The 5,460-nt window shown below is 47.3% G+C and overlaps 1 long non-coding RNA gene across 1 annotated transcript; it reads right to left on the bottom strand.

The window, feature by feature from the left end:
* Positions 1-307: 307 nt before the first annotated feature.
* LOC117244306 lies at positions 308-2,808 on the bottom strand. The gene is made up of 3 exons (XR_004497127.1): positions 2,514-2,808; positions 1,537-1,676; positions 308-745 (listed from the first exon to the last, which is right to left on the bottom strand). It is a non-coding gene; the product is annotated as an uncharacterized LOC117244306 (long non-coding RNA).
* Positions 2,809-5,460: the final 2,652 nt, after the last annotated feature.

The following is a 5,460-nucleotide window of genomic DNA, read 5'->3' as shown; positions in this document are numbered from 1 at the left end:
TACATTCAGTCCAGTTGCCATGGCCTGTGGGAGGGCAGAATTGCAAACACTTCAGTACAAATGGTACAATCCCTCCTCCCTCCCCTCGGCCCCGCAGTTGTCCTCCATGTCCTCACTTTCCCTCGCTCCCTGGTTCGCACCGGAGGCCTTTGGCACTCGGCGGCGAGGAGCTGAATCTATTCAAGCGCCCAGACACCTCCTCCGTTCACCAGTGAATTAACTTTAAGCATGCAAATCACACTAATCCAGAATTCACAGGAGAGGAAGTCAGGAGGGTTCCCAGTGGTCTGGGAAATATTTTTCCTTTCGAGAAGGGAAGGGGAGGGGGGGTCATTGCACTCTTCTTTAGAGCTCGCTGCAGGTCACTCTGGCTCATCTCAAAGAAAGTTTAGTTCAGAGGCTCAGCTTGACATTCATTGGTTTCTAAATCGGAACCTCTTGAGCGATTGTCCCCCAGCAATCCCAGGGATTGGGGCCTGAGCAAATACCCCCGACTAATTCTGCTGTAGAGGAGGGGAAACGAAGCAGTTAAATGTCCAGTTTATCAACAGAAAACAACAACTGAGCCTTTGTCCTAAGAGGGTGCAGGAGGAAACCGTTTTGCAGGGCTCATCTGCATGAGAAACCCGGGCAGCTGGGAAACACCAACATAAGGCTTGGGGGAAGATCCACGAAGACATTGGAGGAAGAAAATATTCCATACATCGGCTCTCTGTACTGCCACCTTCAAAAATGAAGCGAAACTCTGGAATTCAAAGTTGGACACAGCTTGATAGCTGAGGGGCTTTGTTTTAAAGGAGAAAAAAACCCAACCAACACCAAAAAATCCTACAAAGCAAAAGTTTAAATTGAGAATTTACACAGCAGCTTCTATTTGTTAGAGAATGAAGAAAAAAAAAAACAAAACACTACCAAAAGCAAGGTGACCAAATGGCCAAGCCAACAGCTCTGGTATTTATTCTCTACAGCTCTGCAAGCTGAGGCAGTGCAAAGACACCAGAGTTTCTGCTATGGTCTCACCAAACAGACACGGAAAGGCAGGACATGCAAAGTTTAGAGATGCAAAGCCAAAGATGAAAACCACAGAGTTGAAATGGACCTACTATAAAATAGGTTAAAAAACCCTAATATCACTCCTCCTGCCCCTCTTTTTTTTTTTTTTTTTTGCCACTCAGTACTGAGCTATTCTCAGTTTTACTTAGCTAAGGGTTTCTTGGCAGTCACAGGCATTTTTCTCTAAGGATTTTTAGACACCCAGAAGTGGTTGGAAAAGCACAGGCAAAGGACATTGCCCACCACATTCCCTGTCTCTCTGAGAGCTGAGCAAAAAGCCTTGCCCTGTTATTGCCCAGGGTGAGGTCTATAACCCATATAGCAGACGTGGAAACTGCATTCCACTTGCTCATCAAACCCAGTGGGAAAACAGCTTGAAGGTGGGAGGGAAAAAATCCAAAATGTAAAGCAGGTGAGCCTCAGGTTAAGGCAGCTGCTGCTTTAACAGACACTTTCAACACTTCAGAAAGTGAAACCACTTACTGGAACAACAAGTCTGTGTGCAAGGAGGAGGGGATAGCTGAGAAAATGTGTCCCTGGAACAGACCCTTTAGGGACAGGCCAAGGCGAGATGATGAGGTTATCACCAGGAAGATCACAGCCCCAAACTGCAAGGTCACAACCTGCAGGAAATTAGACAAAGCCTTTAAAGAGAAGCAAATCCAGCCTTTTCTGGAGTGGCCCACAAGAGAAACCCACCCAAAGGGTCGCTGCCATGGCCCAGCAGGACAATATCCACATTCCAGCCACAACGGAGCCAAACAGCTTCACTGCAGTGGGGGCAGCTCCTACTCCCACGTACCATGATTAAAAACCTGGAGACTCAATGGTTGTTTCAGAGCTCCACTGGCATTCTTTGAGGCCAGAGCGTGCCCTACGCTGGGCAGCCACCCTGCTTTCCACTCCACTTAGCATTAATTACAAGCCTCTTTCTTGGATAGCTTGGCAGCTTTGTGGTTCAAGGGGGGAAGGAGCAGAGGGGGGAGAAAAAAATAAATCTCATCCTATTAAGTGTAGCCCAGCGACCAAAAGACTCTGAAAGATAGGAAACCCTTCTCAGCGTGAACAAGCAGCGGAACTGCACTTTAAAATGCAGGTTTTAATTGCAAGTGGCATTTCCAAGCTACCCTGCTCCTGGGGCCACCTCGATGAGGGCCAGGCATGCTATCAGACAGTTAATACCCTCCAACAAACAGCTTCCCACTCCCAGCCACAAACAGGGTTTTAAACATGCCCCATTTGTATCACAAAAGGCAGTCAAAGCCCCTGTCCTTGCAGGAGGCTTAGCTCTAGTTAGGCACCCAACAAAGTCTAAGTTGCTAAGAACCTCCATTTGGTCTCTGGCTGACTCAAACCCAGCATTTTGCTGGGAGCAGATTCTGTAGTTCTCATAACAAGCCCCTGTAGCTTGATCACAGATCACAAATCAGTTTTAGCTGATACCCTTAGCACAGACTCACCAAATCCAGTGGAGCTCCAGAAGGGATGCAGGAGAACAGCACAGCTCTCCTGTTATAAACCCTTGGGTTTAAGGCTGCAGTCTTAGGGCAAGCCTGAAGGAGATCAAGACCATACCATGACCTGCCTCAGGAAAAGCAGGCCAGCTTAATATCCCTCTATATAACCAAAGGCTCTTGTTCTGGGTGTCCCCTCAGCTGTGGGAAGTTAGGGACTTCTAATTCTGTGGAGCATCCCAGGTGTTCTCAAGGGGCAGGAAGGAGTTTGCCACCAGCTGAGTTGCTCAGAGCTTTCCAGGCAGACTTTTTCATTTTGCCTTGAATTTACAGACTCCGGAGCATCTGTCTGCCATGTTCTCAGCATCCTAACTGGCTTAGCCAGCAACACACACTGCCATCTCTTGCTGATGTGGGATCCTTTAGGTTTGTAACCTAAGGGAAATACATGCTAGTAATCTACTGTGCAGATGAGGCAAGCAGTCCCTATTCCTTACATCCAGTTGTAAATCAAATGGTTTCCTGCCTAAGTCTAGATAAGAGTACAACCCCCAGGCTATGGACCATCTGACAGCACTGAGCCCTTTTGTTAGGGAAATGATTGCAAGTGACTCATTGCTTTCACCTGTTCTCCTTTGCCAGGTAGCATCTCCTCTGGATGGCTGGACTGAGCTGAGGCTTCAGCAGAAACTTGAAGCTGAGACTCCTTAGACAAGAAATTCCATCTGGGGTCTGGCTTTACAGACCACCCCTGCATTTCCAGCACAGGAGGGCAACGGAGACAGAGCCACTTCCCCCAAAACATTCCCTTTGCAACCATATCCTGGTGAGACCTGGCTCCTGCACTTGGGAAAGTGCTTAACTCCAGGATTTGCTGAACCTGACAGCCTTTAACCTCCAGCCCTTGCCACAGCCTGTGGCAACCCTGTCATGAGAGATTGCTTTGAAAGCAAGCTGATGGCAGAAGAAGGACGTAGGGAGTTTTTAAAAGGATTTTCCTTTCTGACTGGTGTATTTCTGTACAGCCTTGTCCAACTCCTCCTTTCCTTTGTGGCTGTTGTCACTCACACTTTTCCTGTCTCACTGCTGCCCTTTCTACCCAGTGAGTGGGTTTGCTCCGTGGGATGCTTCCCACCATCGCTGCAGGCACAAAACCGAAAACTCTGATGTCACATCTTGTAACCCATCACAAAGCACCTTGGTTGAAACAGGGAGATGGGATGAGGTCATCAAGAGTTGTAACCATTCTCTTTTTTTGACACAACACCTCCTTATCTGGGTGGCATCGCAGGGAGGGCATTGAAAAGGTTACATAAAATCAAAACAGAATTGTCAGGCGTTCCTCTCCCCAGCATTTGTTTTGGCAAATTTACATCCTCTGAAGAACATGAGGGAGGCGTCATTTTCCTCAGGAGAACATCTCCTATGAGCAGGGCTGACACAAAGAACAGTCTGCCCAAGGGCGCTGGGGAGGCCTTAGAGGCAGGAGGGGAAAACCTTTGGTGTGCAGATATCCCCACGTGTCTCTGTGCCCACAGAACCCAGGAGGAGGAAAGGATTATCCATCATACAGTTCCTATCATGGGAGATGTTATCATTATTGTTTTATTGGATGATATAAATGCGCAGTCCATGAGCACAGAAGAGCCAGAAAAACCCTTTGCATTGGCATCTCATGGAAGCACTGCTGCAGGCTCACAGGCAGGAAGAGTGATGGGCACGTACCTTGTTCATTCACATCTCCTCCATCTTCCTAAATTATCTGCAAGGAACTGGAGAAAGGGGGGAATAATCAGAATCCCCTAACAAACCTACCAGTGAGGCAGCTGTACAGCTTGGCTCCAAGCCTGTGCTCAGAATCTCTTTCTCCTCTTTTTCAGAGCCCAGTGAAGATGAGCAACAGAGGGCATGGACATCCTTCCATCTGCTCCCACTCTGGAGCAGAGGTACCTCCAAAATCCTGCAGCTCTGCAATCCTTCTCTCCTTCTGGGACAATTTCTATGGTAAGATTTACAGCCTAAAAGGTATCACTGAAGTCCTAAGTACAAAGATGGGCAGCTACAACAGGAAGGAGGAGAAACAGAAGTATTTTACTGAGTTCAAGCTTTGCAGATGGTGAGAAGAAGCAAAAGTCATGCTCACAGTTAAAGCTAATGAAATTCTGCAATCCCCATGGGAAACTCAGAAACACAGACATGAAACGCAGAACTGCTTCTTGACTTCATTTATTTTGTGATACTTTGGTTACATGTTCAAATGCAACACATGGATGGAGTGCAGGGACTGGCTTTCCTCAGGTGCTGCTGGATACATCCCATTTTTGGTTCATAGCACCTGCAGTGATGTGTCTTAAGGCAGAGAGGTAAGGAAGGAGAGCACCTCTAACACAGAGAGAGGCATGAGCATCCCGATTTAGACACTGTCCATCTGCCCCAATCCAGTTTTTGATAAATTTTAATAACATTGCAAGGGCATCTCTTTGTACATTCTTCATAGGCATCCATAGCCCTCCATTAGCCAGATAAGATTAAACAACAGCCACTTCTATCTTTATGTGGTAAAACAAGCTTCTGTATTTAAGATAAACTTTACAGGACAGGTGGTTTCCTAGAATGGAATATCCCCAAGAAAACATTTAACTATCCTACATAAATGTCAACAAGGTATGAGAAGAGTGCACCTAATAAAGGAGATAGAGGCTACAATAAAAAGGGGCCCTAAATCAAAGAGCAGGTTCACACCAGCAAACACTCACTCACACACTGGGCTGATTGGAACAGGGCCCTCAGCATTGCTGCCAGCCCAGCAGCTCTTCTGGTGTGGCTTTCCCTGCCTTTGCTTGGAGGTTTGACCCACACCATCACCTTGCTGGGGTTGTGGCCGGGACTGCATCCACAAAACTGCCCATGCGGGTTCTGGATTGGGAGCTCGGTGTGCACTCCTACCTTTATC

Source organism: Parus major, chromosome 4 (assembly GCF_001522545.3).
Source record: "Parus major isolate Abel chromosome 4, Parus_major1.1, whole genome shotgun sequence".
Classification (NCBI taxonomy): domain Eukaryota; kingdom Metazoa; phylum Chordata; class Aves; order Passeriformes; family Paridae; genus Parus; species Parus major.
The sequence above is the reverse complement of the archived record's forward strand: the minus strand, read 5'-3'. Positions and strand labels throughout refer to the sequence as shown.